At 47.5% G+C, this 17,657-nt stretch overlaps 2 long non-coding RNA genes across 2 annotated transcripts; one reads left to right on the top strand and one right to left on the bottom strand.

Moving 5' to 3' along the window:
* The first annotated feature begins 1,519 nt into the window (after positions 1-1,519).
* LOC117068293 lies at positions 1,520-11,614 on the top strand. Its single transcript, XR_004431055.1, has 3 exons — positions 1,520-1,621; positions 3,338-3,473; positions 10,926-11,614. It is a non-coding gene; the product is annotated as an uncharacterized LOC117068293 (long non-coding RNA).
* Positions 7,416-8,501, bottom strand: LOC117068294. Its single transcript, XR_004431056.1, has 2 exons — positions 8,207-8,501; positions 7,416-7,747 (listed from the first exon to the last, which is right to left on the bottom strand). It is a non-coding gene; the product is annotated as an uncharacterized LOC117068294 (long non-coding RNA).
* Positions 11,615-17,657: the final 6,043 nt, after the last annotated feature.

Here is a 17,657-nt window from a genome sequence, read left to right as displayed (position 1 = left end):
GAGGGCTGCAGGCAATCTTCTGCTTGTCCCATAACAGATTTCTAGTTAACAGATAACATTGCCAATTGTCAGAAAATATGTGGCCCCTCTGGGACAGGCCCACAGCCGTTTTCTGGCTTGGCTCCATTCATCAAGCTGAGTTTTGTCTCTCCGGGGTGTCACGTTCAAGTTAGTGTCTCTGCTTGCTACTTCCTCAGTTATCTCCTTGAAACAAATTTTAAATTGACTCTGCAGAATCCCATTCCAGAACTTGCCATCATTTCTAATGAATATAAATTTCCATAACAATTTTCAAAATTGGCCACCAGCATCATGGGTTCCCAGCATCCACACTATGAATTTCAGAGGCTTCCAGACCTGCATATCTCATCACTGAATAGATCTGAGCTTAAAATCAGAGGAACTGAATCATTACGCACTCTGAGGCTTAAAGAAACATTTAATCTGGGTAATCAACACACAGTGATAAAAACACTTTTATAGTCGCTTTATGATATTCACTTGTAAGGATACTCAATTAAAAACCTATTGATTGATCAAACATTTAGCCCTTTGAAAAGTATTTTTTTAACAATTACTTTGTGCAAAACACTGTTAGGTGTGATGAAGTGTCCACAGAAACATAATACAATTCAATTAACTGAAGCAAATAATGATGAGTTCCTGCCATGCATCAAGAATTCTGCTAGACTGTGTGATCCAGAAGTGAGCAAAATGCAGATCTTATCGCTGTCGAGATGACAGAGTAATGTATCTGCTAAATCAGTAACTCTAATTTAATAAAGGCTTTGTGCTAAATAGGAGATAAGTTCACATTGGACACATGCAAAGACTGGCAAATGCCTTATTTCCTGCAAGTTACATGCTGCATGGGGCACATGGGTGCTCAAGGAGACAGTGGGCTTGGGTAGCCTATAAGAATCGTGGCGATGAGCATTGACCCTGGACTCAGACCTCTCAGGCAGAAGCCAGCTCTGCTCCTACTCACCGTGAATGTGCTTAGAACGTTAGAACACTCTGGCCTCAGTTTCCGAATCTCTAAAAGCCAGACACTGATACCTAATTCATTGTGGAGAGACAGTGCCTGTAGAGAGCTCCTGTGAGGCGTGCCTGGGCCCAGAGGTCGAGCGGATGGCTGTCACTATTGGAGAGTCACAGCAGGCTTTGGTTCCCACTGGATCCACTGAGAACTCTGTCCTTCACTAGAGCCAGCAAGACTGTCTTCAGTACAAGCACCATCCTGCCTCAGGAACGTGATGTTGCATCCAGACGTGGTACCAAGCTGTGTGCCTGCCAATCTAGCAGAGGCTTCCAAGCCATCAAGCCCAAATGTGTACCCCGCCATGCTCCTTGTGCACTGAGCCATCCCTATACAGTGCAGGAGACAACTTAGTATGGGGCCACGGTAGGGGTTAACCTGGCTGCTCTCTGGCTGGTTACAGTCTGCCAAAGCAATAAGCAGCAGTGAGAAGTTAAGTAAACATCACGATGTAATTAAGTTGCTATGGCAGTAAATCTTAGTGACTCAGGTTCAGAAAAGGAGTGGCTCTCAACCAGAGGCAATTTTTCCCTCCAGGTACACTTGCTAATGTCTGGACACAGTTTTGGTTGTCACGACTGGGTAAGGGCGTAACTGGCATTTACCGAGTAGAGGCCAGAGACGCTGCTAGGCATCCTACAATATACAGGAGAGTCCTACAGGAGAGATTGCCCAGCCCAAAAGGTCAATAATGCTGAGGTTCAGAAACCTCGACACAGCAGCACAGCAGCAATGGCTGGTGCTTGTTGGAGGAGGAGGGTGGCTTAACTAGAGTCTTGAAGGACCATGAAAGTCAGAAGAGCAGGCAGGAGAGGGAAGCCTTCCAGGAGGGATCCCAGCACAAGCAAGGATAGGAGGGAAGGATGTTTGAGGGGCAGTGAACAGGCTGGCTCGGCTGCAGGGGCGTTTGTGCAGGTGATATGTGGAGGGCGTGCGGGGTTTACTCTCCCATCCTAAGCAAATCCTTGGGCTTCCGCTGAGAAGCTCCCCATCCCTGTCCATGGGGTGAGGAGGGACTTTCAGTCAAACGACAACACCCTCCCCGAGTCCAGGGGGTAACATGTGGCCAAGACAGGACCATCCTGTCCTCCTGTGGGGACCTGAATCGTGAACAGTGACACATGAGTGAATTCACCATCATGGCCACACAGGGGACCCAGGAGCTGCCCTGATGCCCCCAAGCTCCCTGAATCTGGCTCCTCATGTTTAATTTTCCTACATACTTACCCCATTTCTTCCCATAAATGTCTTCAAAAAATTAAATCAAGGAATCCAGAGTTGGTTTTCGTTGCTTGCACTCAAAGTTGGATGGGGGTCTGTGGCTTGGGTCTTCCTCTGCCTTCCTGCCACATATCTTCTAGTGCCTGAACCCTGACTGTGGGGACGGTGGAGTCTGCTGAGCAGATAAACAGTCCACTGAATTATAGGACTGTGGTGTGTTGTGCACTGATGTCTGCAAGACACACACACACACATACACACACACACACACACACACACACACACAGGAGAGAGGACACAGGGATAGCCAGGTTCACGGCAGACACTAGTAGCCACTCTCCTTTCTTCCTTGGTAACAGAGCCACACTTCTGTTCACCCCTCCAGTAGAAAACAATGTGCTGGGCCAGGTGTGGTGGCTCACGCCTCTTAATCCCAGCACTTTGAGGGGCTGAGGCGGGCGGATCACGAGCTCAGGAGACCGAGACCATCCTGGCTAACATGGCTGGGTGCCGCGACTCAGGCCTGTAATCTCACCACTTTGGGAGGCCAAAGTGGGCGGAACACGAGGTCAAGAGATGGAGACCAGCCTAGCCAACATGGTGAAATCCCATCTCTACTAAAAATACAAAAATTAGCTGGGCGTGGTGGCAGGCGCCTATAGTCCTAGCTACTTGGGAGGCTGAGGCAGGAGAATGGCATGAACCCGGAAGGCAGAGCTGGCAGTGAGCTGAGATCGCACCACTGCACTCCAGCCTGGGTGACAGAGCGAGACTCCATCTCAAAAAAAAAAAAAAAAGAAAAGAAAAGAGAAAAGAAAACAATGTGCTGAAGGAAGGTGGCCCTGCTTCAGCCCTAAGCAGAGCAACATGATTGGTCAGTGGTTCAAGGCCAAGCACAGTAATCCTCTCCCTTTGCTTGTGATTGGTTTGACAATAAGCCTGTCATCCAGTTCTATTAATAGCTAATGGGACCTAAGGGACATTTACTAGAGGCTTCTGGGAAGCCTGGGCTATAGAAGAAGCCACACAGGAGTAAAATCTCCCAACTCTCCTTCCCTTCCTCTGTTTTGGGCACAGGCTGGTGATGTTGGAGCAATGGCAGCCACCGGAAACCCCAAGGCGAAGGCCAGAGAATCCCAAAGACGCAGACAGAGACCTCTTAGAACTGGAGAGTAAGCCAAGTTGGAGTTGCCTTTTCTGGACTTCTTGTTAAGTGAGTTTAAAAAACAAAATGCCTTTGTAATTTAAGCCAGTGCTTCTAGAACTTTAATGTTCAATTGCCTTTTCAACAAATAGTGTCAGAAAAAAATTTGTCCATAGACAAAGAAAATCAGTCACACCCTAACTGTCATACATTATATAAAAATTAACTCAAAAATGGATTTTGGACTCATAATGTAACATGTAAAATTATAAAACTTTAAAGAAATAATGCTTAGGAGAAAATCTTCAGGACCCAGGGCTAGAAAAAGAGTTCTTAGACTTGACACAGAAAACACAATGCACAAAAGGAAAAATTGATCAATTGGACCTCAATAAAATTTAAAACTTTTGCACTGCAAAAGGCCTTATGAAGAGGATGAAAAGACAAGCTACGTACTGGGAGAAAATATTTTCAAACTACTTATCCCACAAAGGATTTAATACCTAGAATAATATAAGGAAGTATTAAAACTCAACAGTAAAAAAAAAAAAATCCATTTAGGAAATGGGCAAAAGACATGAACAGCTATTTCACCAGTGGTGATATATGAATGGCAAGTAAGTACACAAAAACATGTTCAACATCATTATCCACAAGGAAAATGCAAATTAAAATCACTAAATACCCACATGAAAGTGGCTAAAATAAAAAACAGTGATAACAGTAAATGATGGCGAGGGTATAGAAAACTTGTATTGCTCATACAAAACACTGCTGATACACAGATGCTCTGGAAAACGGTTCAGCAGTTCCTTCCAGAAATTAGACATGTGCTTACCATATAACCCAGCATTTGGCCTCTTGGGCATTTGTCCCAGAGAAATGAAAACTTGTATTCAGACAAAAATTTATATACGAATAATCATAGCAACTTTGCTGATAATAGCGAAAAATTGGAAAACAACCCAAATGTACTTTAATGAATGAGTTAAATAAACTGGTGCATCTCTACTATGAAATATTATTCTGCAATGAAAAGGAGCAAACTATTAATACCTGTGACGGCATGATGGCTCTCCAGGGAATTAAGCTCAGTGAAAAAAGCCGACCTCAAAAGGTTATGCACCATATGATCTCACTTAGATATCTTTATTTTATTTATTTATTTATTTATTTATTTATTTATTTTGTTTTTTGAGGCCGAATCTTCTTCTATAGCCCAGGCTGGAGTTCAGTGGCGCAATCTCGGCTCACTGTAACCTCCACCTCCCAGGTTCAAGCAATTCTCCTGCCTCAGCCTCCCAAGTAGCTGGGATTGCAGCGCCCACCACCACGTCTGGCTAATTTTTTTGTATTTTTAGTAGAGACGGGGTTTCACTGTGTTAACCAGGATTGTCTTGATCTCCTGACCTCATGATCCACCCGCCTCGGCCTCCCAAAGTGCTGGGATTACAGACGTGAGCCACCATGCCCGGCCAGAACTGTTTTGAATCTTAATGGTGGTGGTCACATGAATCTAAACATATAATAAAATTTCAAAGAACTAAATACACACTAATCAGTGCATATAAAAACTGGTGAAACCTGGGTCAGATAGATGGATTTATCAGAGTCAATATTCTGCTTGTGAAACTTTACTATAATTAGGAAGATAGTATTATTGGGAGGAAATGAATGAAGTGCAGGTGAGATTTTCCTTATTTCTTACCGTCACGTGTGAATCTAAAATTAACCAAATTGCACTAAATTTTTTGTGGATCCATGAATTAATGTGGGAAACCCATTTCCTGAACTGCACAAAGGCAATTAAATAAAATATATCACACATTAGAAATCAGTTCCTTTTGGTACTGTGATTTTTTTCAAACAGGAAAATGTAGCGGGGGTGGGGGTTGGGGAGGCTTTGGAATTAATATATAATTAGATTTTTAGCCAGGTAGAAAGCTTAAACAAAATAAACTTGACTCTAAGTAATTAAAACTTTTAATGGGCATATGAATCACCTGGGTAATCTTGTTTAAAAAAGAAAAGCAGATTCTGATTCAGTAAGCCTTGAGTATTACCCGAGATTCTGCATTTCTAATGAACTGATATTGCTGGTTCATGGACCCCATTTTAGGTAGCAATAAAATAAGCCACTTTTAGTTGCATATTCCGTTAGTTGCGGCCAAAAGCATCCTCTTTTGACTATTTGCATATTAGTCCCACCTACTAGATGGAGCCCAGAGTCTTATCTTCCCACCAATCAGATTCACGCTCCACCTGTGGGAGGAGCCAAGCGACAAGTATGTGGGGAGAAGACGGTCCTTTTTCCAAAGGGCAAGAGCGCTTCCCTGTGTTGTGAGCCTGGGTGAGAGAGAGACCTAGGAGGATGGAGGTAGAGCAGACGGCAGGGACAGATGCTGATTTGGGAATGTCTGGGTCTTTGGTTGCCTCTTTATGGTCTGTTTATGAAACCCAGACGCCCTTTCAGTGAGAAGCAATTCTGCCATGTTTATTTTCTGGGGGGGAAAGAAGCCACAAAACCCAAATATTTATATCCGTTGTGCAGTCTTCTCCAGTTTCCAGGCACGTCTTCCTTTTCTATATCTTGGAGAACATTTCAAGCCTCCTGGAATTTTTCTTCAAGGAGGGGCCTCAGGGCTACTGCTGCAGGGTGACTCACTGAGCCGCCAGGAGGCCTGGGCTTCCTTCCTGGAAATCAGGGATCCCTTGTGGGCCTCTCAGACCCAGCTCTCCTGTGAAGTTGAGAGCTTCCAGCCGGTCTTCTAGGGAGGTCAAGAGGTGGCGGGAATACTGGAAATGGCTCTGCCCCTCACATGCTGTGTGTCCTTGAGTGAATGATCTGGCCTCTCTGAACACCAGTTTCTTACCCTACGAAAGGTGGGAGTTGCAGCAGGTGATTTCTTAGGATCCTGCCTGCTCTAAGTGTTTCATGGTCTCCAAATTCTCATCAACAGGACTTAGCTAAGGTCTGTGCTCTCCATCTTGGCTGCATATTTGAGTCACCTGAGGGACACTAAAGATTCTAAATCCAGATGTTCTGATCTGATAGATCTGGGGTCCAATGTGGGTGTCAGGAATCTTTAAAACTTCCCAGGTGTCCCTAACATACAGCCAGGGTTGAAAGCCACTGGGCTACACCTGATTTTACAGAAGAGGAAACTGGGCTCCCATCTCTGGTCAGCAGGTCAGCCACCGGTAGAATCCAGTGACTCCCACTTGCAGGTGTGGGACCTCACAACCACCCTCTGCCAAGGACCTGGGGAACATTGCACCTTTCCATTCTTCAACAATCTTCTCCTCCATCTCTTTCCCTCTCTGCCCCATCCCTCTCTCCAATGAGCTAAATCTTTCTCAAGTAGCTCCTGCCTGTGTCCTGTGAAAGTCCCTGCCAGGAGGAGTCGCCACACCTGTTTGCCTCCTTGAACTAGGAAGGAAGGAGGGAAATACAGGCAGAGATATGCAGAACTCAGGGTCTCCCACGTCACTCTGCCTCCCACCCAAAGCACCTTGCTCCAGGTTTGTCATAGGACAAGGGGAAGCTGCTGTGAGGACACTGAGGGTGATGGGTGTTGGGGTCCACGTGTTTCCTAAACAAAGGAATGAACACCCAAGACAACACAGGACGAGACAAACATGGCGGCCTCCCTGAACGGGCACGCTCTGCTTTATTTTATACAGTCGTTTGTGGAATGTTGCCAAGTCACAAGACACATTGTTGTTTTTCTGACCTTTCCCTGACTTTCTGGATTTTCAAGATGTTTATACATAAACCAGCCCCCAGGGTCTGCTGTTTGCAGCTGGCTCCTTTGTCCTCCCTATTTGCAGGGAAGGAACACCCTGCTTCGTTTGCAAGAGCAGGACTTATCGGGAACATCTCGTTTGTGAGCACGTAGTCCTCTACAAACATGGTGGCCGCCATGTTTGTCTTGTCCTGTGTTGTCTTGTGTGTTCATTCCTTTGTTTAGGAAACATGTGGATCCCAACAGATGGGAGTTGAAAAAGGAAGAGGAGAGAAATAGCACATCTGCATTTAGACATTATCCCTGGATGCTTCTTTGCATGTTGGGAAAGGCTCATTACAATCTAGTCATGTTTAACCCTTTAGGAGCCCTGGGGTAGTGAGTCCAGGGCCAGCACTGGGGGCTTTTCTCCCAGCCCCTTTTCAAAGTCATGTTGACCTTGGAGCGTTTCCTGCCCCAGGAGAGCGCTACAGCTGCTGCAGACAGCATGAGATGCTTCTCTATGTGGGCCCAGGTTCACTCTTCTGTGCTCCTGATAATGGAGGACAGAAAGTGGCTCTTCCTTCCTGGCAAGTATTTCCAGTCTCTAAAGACTCTCTGGGGAAAGAACATCAAGGGGGAGAGGCTTCCTAAGTCCCTTCACTGGGAGCTTATCCGTGGCCGATGTTCCTGGGGAGACATACATTTCATCAGTCACTTTCCATCTCACACCACTCTCCCTCCTCTCTGCAAGCTTACACTGCAGCCCCATGGAATGACACACAGTGCCTTGCATATGCCAAAGTTCTTCCACCTCTAGTCATGCTGGTTCCTGTCCTGGAACCCCCTTCCTAACTCGATCCTGCTGAGCAGCCTGGGATCTGTGTACAGGACGCCCCTCAGAGTCACCCAGTCACAGGGGAAGCTGGGGTTTTTATTCCCTGCCCCTCAGTCACAGGTGTAGGCCTGTTCCTGGGGCACTCGCCCCCCAGCGTCTCCAATGCCAGGCAGCCCAGAGAGCCACTCTCCTGTCCAAGGAATCCTTAGAGAACATTCCCAGGAGGAGTGAATGTCCACCCTGTGTGGCGTCCTCCTGGGGCGCTCCTTCTGGGGGGGACCCCAGCCCCTCCTGCCCTTCCACCCAGAATCCTCCTGTTTCATGGGTGAAAACTAGAGCCCAGGTTGGAGTTCTGCTGTGTCTCTCAGACTCTAGTGAGTGTCAGAATCCTCTGGAGGCCTTGTTAAAACTCCGATGGCCGGGCCCACCCTGAGGTTCTGATTCGGGAGGTCTCAGCAGGGCCCGAGAGCTCGCTTTCCCAGCAGGGTCCCAGGGTGCTGATGCTGCTGCCCCTAGGACCACCCCAAGAGCCCTGGCTCTCCACCGGAGCCTGCCCACCTGGATACAGTGACCACAGGCCACAGGTCACCCCTCACTGCTTCACTCCACGCCCTCTCCTGTGACCTTATCTCCTCCCACCTCCCCCTAGGTCACGTGGCTCTAGCCACACCCACCTCCCTGCCATTCCTCAGCCAGTATCACCAAGGTCTCTCCTGCCCCGGGGCCTGTGCACCTGCTGTGCCTCTGCTTGGGGTGCTCTTCCCAGGGCTCGCTCACCTTCTCAGAGAGGCCTCCTGATCCCTGACACAGCCTTGCCCTTCACCTCTATCGTCCTTTAGAACAATCCCCACCTCCCGCACATCACGCAGTTGCCAGTTCAACTGCTACTGCTTGTCCTCCAGACTCGAAAGTAACCTCGCAGTGAGCAGTGGGCAGGGGGTGTTGTTTTGTTCCCTGCCCTGTCCTGGCACCCAGAGCAGTGCCTGGCAGGGGTGGGTGCTCAGTACACACCTATGAACAAGTGACTCCAATGCAGGGACCGTTCTCTCTGATCTCTAAATCCACCTTTCTTATGTTGTAGTAACAATATTGAATGTTGTTCCTTACATCATCCATTTTCTTTTCTGACTTTTAGATCATAGTGCCTTACAGAACAACTGGGCAAAAAATGGACTTTCAGACATGGCAGGTGCCCAGGTCCAGGCCCCACCCTTTGGTCCTGCAGGGACTGCACTCATTTGTTTTTCTCTTTTCTGGCTCTCCACAGCTCCCTGGCTTTAATTTTCATCCATTTAAGTTGAAAAAAAATCAAAACAAATGAAATGCACTTAAGAGAAAGCCTTGAGGAGTTAGCGGGCCACCTGAAGTGAACGGACTCCTTTCAAGGAGTTCTCAATTGTTGTTATCAATTATTTATTGGGCTCTGATATGTTCCTGGCGTCACCAAGACAGAGAGGAGACAGGGTCCCTGCCCTGGGGCATCCAAAGAAGAAGGGAGAGTTTGTGAAATGAAAACATGTCCCATATGATAAGACAGTTACACATCACACCTCAAGGCTGCTCTATGCTTTTATTATGTTTTTACTCTTAAGGATGTTCATTTATCTTCTGATTTAAAAAAGTAATTGAAACGTTTATAAAATATTCCTAGAAAAATAGAGAAAAAATAAAATCTAACTCCAGTGTTTTTAATGCACATATAAAATCTATTTGGTTTATAAAATTAGGATTTCTTCTAAATGTTTAATTTAGTTAGTTTGGAAGTTTTGTTAATTTACTCATCAGATTCTGCTTTGAGTTTTATTCACATTATACCATGTACATTTCTTTAGGCCATCAAGCAGTCTTCAAAAGCATAAATTTCATTAGTTACAATGTATTTCATATAGATATACGATAACTGCCTTCAACAATCTTCTATTTCTGGGCAATAAAATTTTTAATTTTTTTCTTGTTTTGCTTTTGGTTATTATAATATTGCTTGAATATGCTTAGTTTAGAAAGCCTTGACTCACCGTTATTATAATTTCAGTTTATAATCAGGAAGAGGGAAAGCCTAACTCTAAGGCTGAAACTAAATCCTAAAGCTAGTTACACAGTCTCTCTGAGCTTTGCTGTCATCTTCTGTCCTGTGGTAAGAATAATACTGAGGTCCTAGGGAGCTGTGAACCATATGCTGTGAGAGAACACAGCTGAGCAGCCCAGCCAGAGCTCCCTGGGGAAGCCGTCAGAAGTCAGCAACTCCCATCCTCTTCCCTCTTGACTCCTAAGAGTCTGAGACAGAACTTTGCCCTCCCTTCTTTCTGTCCAAAAGACATACAATGATAATGATGCTGATGGTTATTTAGTAAGAAACTTCCCAACAGTCGTCAGGAGGGGACACAGTTGCATTCTCTCCAGGGAAGATGTCAGGGTGGCCAGAAATATCACCATGATCCAAAGAGGACACAAACACTCCTGCTATTTTATTGTCACCAGGGAAAGACCAGCTCTAGGTTTGACGAATGTTTAGTGACAGTTTGCAAAAGTGAAAAAGAAACTGACATAATGGTAGCCAAACAGGCTTTCTCTGCATTAGAAGAGCTCAATGGACCCTTGCATGTCTGATTAGAGAAAAACAAAACAAACAAGCAAGAGCTCCTCCGATGCACAGAGGTGCCACTCCATTGAACTAGACCAGAAGAACTTGGGTCTGCCGCTTGGGAACAGGGGCCAACATGACATGCTGGGCAAGGACCCATCATCTGACATGAAGATGCCCTGAGGGCATTGGAAAGCATGGTGTGTCAGGAGAAGATGGCCCTGAGGGCAGGTGCATTCAGGTGCTAGTGAGCGCTGCAGCATGTTGGGTTTCTAGTTTTGTATCAGTCAGCTACTCTCACAATCATGCTGTGTAATAAACCATCCCCAAACTCAGTTACAAACAGTAGTATTTAGTTCTCATTCTCATGTCCACAGGTCTGATGGGGTTCATCACATCTGAGCCAGGACTGGCTTTTCTTGGCTGCAAGCTGCAAGCTGGGTCCAGGTCTGCTATACTGAGGGTCTCCCATCTTCCTTGGACCAGTGACAACCAGAGGCCTATTTCTCTCATAATGGAAGGCAGGAGAACAAGCAGGCAAGACCAGCTGTGCTAGCACATGCTGCCTCTCTGCCCACATCACACCTGCTAATGTCCCATTGGCTAAAGCAAGTCACACAAGCAAACCCAACATCAACAGGACAAGGAAACAGACTCTACCTCTAGATGCACAAACTACAAAGTCACATGACACAGGGCATGGATTCAGGGAAGGAAGGTGGAGAATGAGAACAATGACCCTCAATAACACAACCTCCCACAGGTTTCCAAATCCCCATCCCAGGCATATTTCCAAGGAAACGGAATCATGGGTTCAGGGTTTTAGAGCAAGCGATTTCTGCTCTCCCAGCTTAGTTTCCACACCCTTAACACAGGGGCAATGATGTCGCATCAAATCGTATCTTAGAAGTTTGTGATGACGTTTAAACAACTAAATGCCAAAAAAAGTGCTTAGGTCAGGCCTGGGTAGGAGGGGCAGAAGCCAATGGTAACGAGTAGCATCGCTGTTAACCCGCAAAGTTCTGGGAATTTCCTTGAAAGTCTGATTAGAGAATCATGTCCCCAACAATTAACATTTCTTTTGTTTTTGTTTGTTTGTTTGAATCTAAGAAAACACTAATTGTCCCAGGATAGAATATTTATCTGATGAGCATATAGAAGTTAAGGGCTCTTTGGAGTCACAGTGCTGGGTTTGGGTCTCACCCTCCTATCTACCTGCCTCTCTGAGCCTCGGTTCCTCATCTGTAGAATGGGTACATTCCCAGCCTCTTGTGTCTGTGGCAGTCAGGGTTAAATGGGCTAATGATTCTAAAGTGCCCCGCGCAGGCCAGGCAGGTGCTGAGCTACCTTGGGCCATAGCAGGAGCACTGACTTGGGAGTCAAGAGCTGGGACCTCAGGTCCTATTCCCCAGGGATCCGGGAGAAGTCCCTTGGCTTCCCTGAGCTTCATCCACCCCACGTGCTAGTGAGGTGGCTGGACCAGTCAGGCCAAGGATGTCCCTGCGGCTCTCTAACTTCCCCTTACTCCCTGTTCAGCAAAGGGCAGGCGCTGGGCCTGGCCAGGTTCCCACAAAGGCCAGGCATGGCTGTGCTCAGCTCAGGGCGGGTGTGGGGGATGTGTTTCTGCCCTCAAAGGACTGAGCTCCAGTTTCTTTCTTCACTGAGCCCTTTACTCTCTGCCTGCGGGTGGTTATTTAAGACATCTCCCGCCTGCAGGGGCCTCTTAGAGAACAAACAGGGGATCATTCCTTCAGCTGCAGTGTAGGCTTTACTGGGCTTGTTCCTGCCTCAAGTGGCCAGATCCTCCCTGAATGGAGTCGCCCCACAGGCCTCACACCCAGAGAGGGGCAGCCAGAAGCCTCCGATGCTCTGCCCAGCTCGTCCTGAATGTGCTCCCTGCCCTGAGTGGAGCGCTCACAGCTCCCCGCATCAAGGTTTCTGTCTCCCCAAGGATCTTCCTCTTAAAAACCCTTCTTCTCCCAGATCCCACAAACCGACATTATAAAAAACACAAACACCCAGTAAACACCACATAAACTGATCACACACAAATAACATCCAAAAAGAAGAACTCGTATAACCACTTTAAACTATAAAATATGTCTGTTGGGATTTGTGGGAGATCATGGATCACAGCCTCCCCTGCTCCTGGTTCAGCACCGTGAGAAATGGAAGCAAGGTTCACCCGGGGGACGGGAAAGCATCAGCTGCCACTCATGAGGCTGCGGGGCAGGGGAAGCCCCTTGTCCGTGGACACAAACCGGCGTCCTGACGTGACTTCCATGAGCAGAAGTGGCCAGACAGAGCTGGAAAGCTGACCTCACAAGGCTGAGAACCGGCTTTGAGCTCTGCCTGACTGCAGAGAAGGAAAGTCTCTTCTTGCAACCTCAAATCTTCCAGGTAAGAACCGAACGAAATCCGGGCTTTGCATTCTCTCCACCATCTCCCTCCAGGCTCACCCACCCAGCAGCTCAGCACCTGTGAAATCCATCTCCCGATGCACACTTGCTAACTGGGTGGGTGTGAGCACGACGATGGGAAACATCGGGAATCCCCTGAGTGCAGACTCAGGAGTGAACCTGCCTGAAGAGTGGCATCTAACGCACACGCTGTGGTCAACTCCACTCCACTCTGGGTCCCGAGAATAGGAGCAACTGCGTATTTTGCTTGCAGGGCAGGTGTTTCATCCACATTATTGCAGGAACAGATGAATTTAATTAAAAGAACACCACAGTGAGCACCTCTTCCAGGGATCCCTCCCTCTAGGAACATGACACTGAGATGATCAAGGTTCTAAAAGGGCAATCAGATTACTCTCCGAAAATGAAACTGCTCAGACAGAATGACAATTAAATTAATAACAACGAAGACAATGCCCAGATTTCATCTCAGCTCACAGCCCTCCTGTGTGCTGTGTGATCGGGTTCTTGGGGATGACTCCAGATGCAGGGAAGAGGCAGGATTTATCCACAAGGGTGAGCTGTCAGCATGAGGGTCCCCTACAGTGGAGCTTGCCAAGGTCCGTGGCTCCCAGGGGACCCATTCCAGGGCTAACAGATGAAGCATGGAAATGCTGTGTGGAGTGAGCTGAGCAGTCGTTCTCAGGAGAAAACAGACAAATCCTCCTGTACTTTGGCTCACCAGCTTTGTGGCCTGTTTTATGTCATTTTTGCTGAGCTCCAGTGGGTCACTCCTCCTGCTGTCTTTGTGATACTGACATTTCAGGCACTGGCGTAGATACACTGGCCTTCCTGGCTGGGATTCCACGGGCTGAGTGGGCAGTGCTGGCTTGGAGGAGTCGTGGCTGCATGGGGCCTGTGCTCGCAGCTGATCAGTGCCTGTCCTGACCCCAGAGGGCCCTCGCAGTACTGTTCGAAATTGCTCTTGCCATCTTTGGAATGGATTCCTCAGTACGTTTCAGATCCATTGTTGTGACTTTGGTTTCAATCCAGGGACACAGCTTGGCCAATGGAGTGTCTCAACAACATCTATGATCGCTCTTTCCCAGAGACAGCATCTCAGATACCGACAACATCTCAGATACTGAAAGAGAAACAGCAGCCTGTCGCCAAGTGGTGGGAAATATCCATTTGAACGGCAATTTCATAAGTGGCAGATGATTTTTATTGTAATTTTCTGGTGAGCCGATTAAGTGGAGGCAGAGTCAGTTCTGAGGCATCAATGTCTTTAATAACTCGGGGAGACCGAGGCCGTGCTCAGCAGGAACACCGAGTCCATGGAAAACAGGCCCTGGGCCTGCTGATGTGCATAATTCCACGTTTGCCCCCCACGTAACCAGGATGGTAAATTACAGGTGTCAGATAATCACGCTCTGGAGTGGCTGCTTGAGGATGCGATCGACCAATTTAAGCTCCGTCTGACACATGATCAATAGGCCGTGATGCTGCATGGAATTGCAGGCACAGTGTCCAAACCTGTAGAGCAGTGCCTCCCAGGTGGGGCAACTTTGCCCCTCAGAGGACATTTGGCAATGTCTGGATATGTTTGCAATTGTCACAGCTAGGAGAGGGGGATGCTATTGGCATCTGGTGGGCAAGGCCAAGGATGCTGCTAAACCTCCCGTGATGCACAGAAGTCCCCACAGACACATCCTGTGCAGACTGTCCATAAAGCCTAGTAAGATGCTCTTAGTGCCACAATGAACATTCCACTCCATCGTCTGGGTATCTCCAGGGATGTACGGAGCTGGACGTCTAGCTTTTCATCTGGGTATCACCGGCCTCACGCAGAACCAAAACCGTGTGTAGATCGAATCTCTTATTTGCTCTGCCACTTCCTTTCATTGTAATTTTCTCCTTCTCACTAGTATTTTCTGTTACTGGAGGAATGGTAAGAAAACATAAAATGCTAGAGAGTCACTAACGATTTTGTTTTTGTCAATAAAGAAGTAATTTGCAAGTGACTCATAAAAAGCAGAAAATTAATGAAAGAAGACATGAGATCTATAAAAAGGCTGATCAGGGTGGCTCACGCCTGTAATCCCAGCACTCTGGGAGACCAAGGCGGGTAGATCACCTGAGGTCAGGAGTTCGAGACCAGCCTGACCAACAAGGTGAAATCCCATCTCTACTAAAAACAAAAAGAGCCGGGCGCGGTGGCTCAAGCCTGTAATCCCAGCACTTTGGGAGGCCGAGACGGGCGGATCACGAGGTCAGGAGATCGAGACCATCCTGGCTAATACGGTGAAACCCCGTCTCTACTAAAAAATACAAAAAACTAGCCGGGCGACGAGGCGGGCGCCTGTAGTCCCAGCTACTCGGGAGGCTGAGACAGGAGAATGCCGTAAACCTGGGAGGCGAAGCTTGCAGTGAGCTGAGAGCCGGCCACTGCACTCCAGCCTGGGCAGCAGAGCAAGACTCCGTCTCAAAAAAATAATAATAATATGAAAAAGAAATTAGCCGGGCATGGTGGTGGTTGCCTGTAGTCCCAGCTACTCCGGAGGCTGAGACAGGAGACTTGCTTGAACTTGGGAGACGGAGCTTGCAGTGAGCTGAGATCACACCAGTGCACTCCAGCCTGGGTGACAGAGCGAGACTCCGTCTCAAAAAACAAAACAAAACAAACAAAAAAACTGATCTGCTCAGGAGAGCAGCAGAGAGAAGAGTCCAGACGGGAGCTGGTCAGTTTCAGGAGAGTGCACAGAGCAGGACCTCGCGGGACTGGCCCAGAGCTCCTCAAACTAATGTCAGTTCAGGGGTGCAACCGGCACTTTAAAATACTCATCACAGGATTGAGTAGAAAATATCAAAAGGTGTCAGTACTACTTTGTGAAACTTTATATTCATATATATGGAGGGTGTGTGTGTGTGTGTGAGCATGCGCGCGCCAGGTTCCATTGTAAAATAATTTCCTATGACGGTTGTGATCAAAACAGCTTGAAAAACACTGGACTGGATTCAATGATGGAGAATTGAGAAATAATTAAGTATCTCTAAGTAAATTTTGCAAGTAAAAAGAACAAGAAGGCCAGGCGCAGTGGCTCATGCCTGTAATCCCGACACTTTGGGAGGCTGAGGCGGGCGGATCACAAGGTCAGAAAATCTAGACCATCCTGGCCAACATGGTGAAACCCTGTCTCTACTAAAAATACAAAAATTAGCCGGCGTCACGCCTGTAATCCCAGCTACCCGGAGGCTGAGGCAGGAGAATTGCTTGAACCCGGGAGGCGGAAGTCGTGCCACTGCACTCCAACCTGGCGACCGTGAGACTCCATCTCAAAAAAAAAAAAAAAAGAACAAGAAAATGACAAATTCTAGGAAAAATGAAAAGTGTGGAAGAAAAAAATACAACTATATTACAGCACTTAGTTCTGCAGAGAATAGCATTTACCTGGTCACAGGACATAAAGGTTGATTATGATGCAATTAAAAATAGTGATGTACCGTACAGCGTAGCAGGAAAGGAGCTGGTGGGTGGTATAACAGCTAACTTCTCATCTAGCTTAGCAGACATTAAATAACACTAGACCTTGAAAGCTCTATGAATAGATTCCCTGGCTTCCTCTTTCTTTTCTTTTTTTCTTTGAGACAGGTCTCACTCTGGTTTCCCAGGCTGGAGTGCAGTGGTGTGATCTTGGTTCACTGTAGCCTTGACCTCCTGGGCTCAGGTGATTCTCCCACCTCAGCCTCCCAAGTAGCAAGGACTACAGGCTCACAACACCATGTCCGACTAACTTTTTGTCTTTTTAGGAGAGACAGGGTTTTGCTGTGTTGCCCAGGCTGGTCTTGAACACCTGGAGTCTCAATCCACCCGCCTCAGCCTCCCAGAGTGCTAGGATTACAGGCATGAGCCATAGCACCCGGCCAAGCTTCCTCTTTCAGGATTTGGACATAATGTGCGGAAACTTGTGGATGTCTCTGAGAAGAGGTGTGCAGGGAACAGAAAGATTCAATGGTGTTTGATTTGGTCACCATATATCTCTTTAATGTAAAAAGGGATCATTCAGGACCAGTGAGGTCACGGTGGTGTTCATTGGAAAGAGCCCAGGGACCCAGGTGGCTCTTGGCTCCATCACCTACAGCCCCATGCCCTTGAATGAGTCCCTCTCCAGCTTTTGACACCAGTTGACCAACCTCTAAAACAAATTATTTTGACTTGTCCTTGGAGCCCTGTGAGTCTGTCTCACCATGGAATGACTTGGGAGTCTGGACACCACCCACGCTGACTCCATGTCTAATACCGTGCACATCTCAAGCACAGTGCCTGGCTCAGCACAGGCAGCAGGAAAGCTGTGTGGGTGTGCATTGGGGTGGGCAGACACCATAGACAGCCTTTGCTCTTCCAAGATGGGGGAGGTCCTGAACCACGACTTAGGGAACTGCTTGTGCCTAAGCCCCCATCCCCTCCACAGTAGTGCAGAAACGATGCTCTCCTAATCAGCTAATTTTCACAAAACGTGGGATGCCCTGGTGGGATCCCCTGCTAGGAGAGCAGATGACTTCCAGGAGCACATAGCGGGGCAGAGGCTGCAGGCTGACCCTTGATACCCCTCATCCCCTTCATTTAACATTAGAAATCCCAAAGTTTAGCTGCCCCGACCAAAACTGAATTTCCCGTCCTGCCTTGCAGCTGGTGTGTACCTTCCCAGT

Source organism: Trachypithecus francoisi, unplaced genomic scaffold (assembly GCF_009764315.1).
Source record: "Trachypithecus francoisi isolate TF-2019V2 unplaced genomic scaffold, Tfra_2.0 Lachesis_group21, whole genome shotgun sequence".
In the NCBI taxonomy this organism is placed as follows: domain Eukaryota; kingdom Metazoa; phylum Chordata; class Mammalia; order Primates; family Cercopithecidae; genus Trachypithecus; species Trachypithecus francoisi.
Note: the sequence above shows the minus strand (reverse complement) of the source record. Positions and strands in the feature narration are given on the sequence as shown.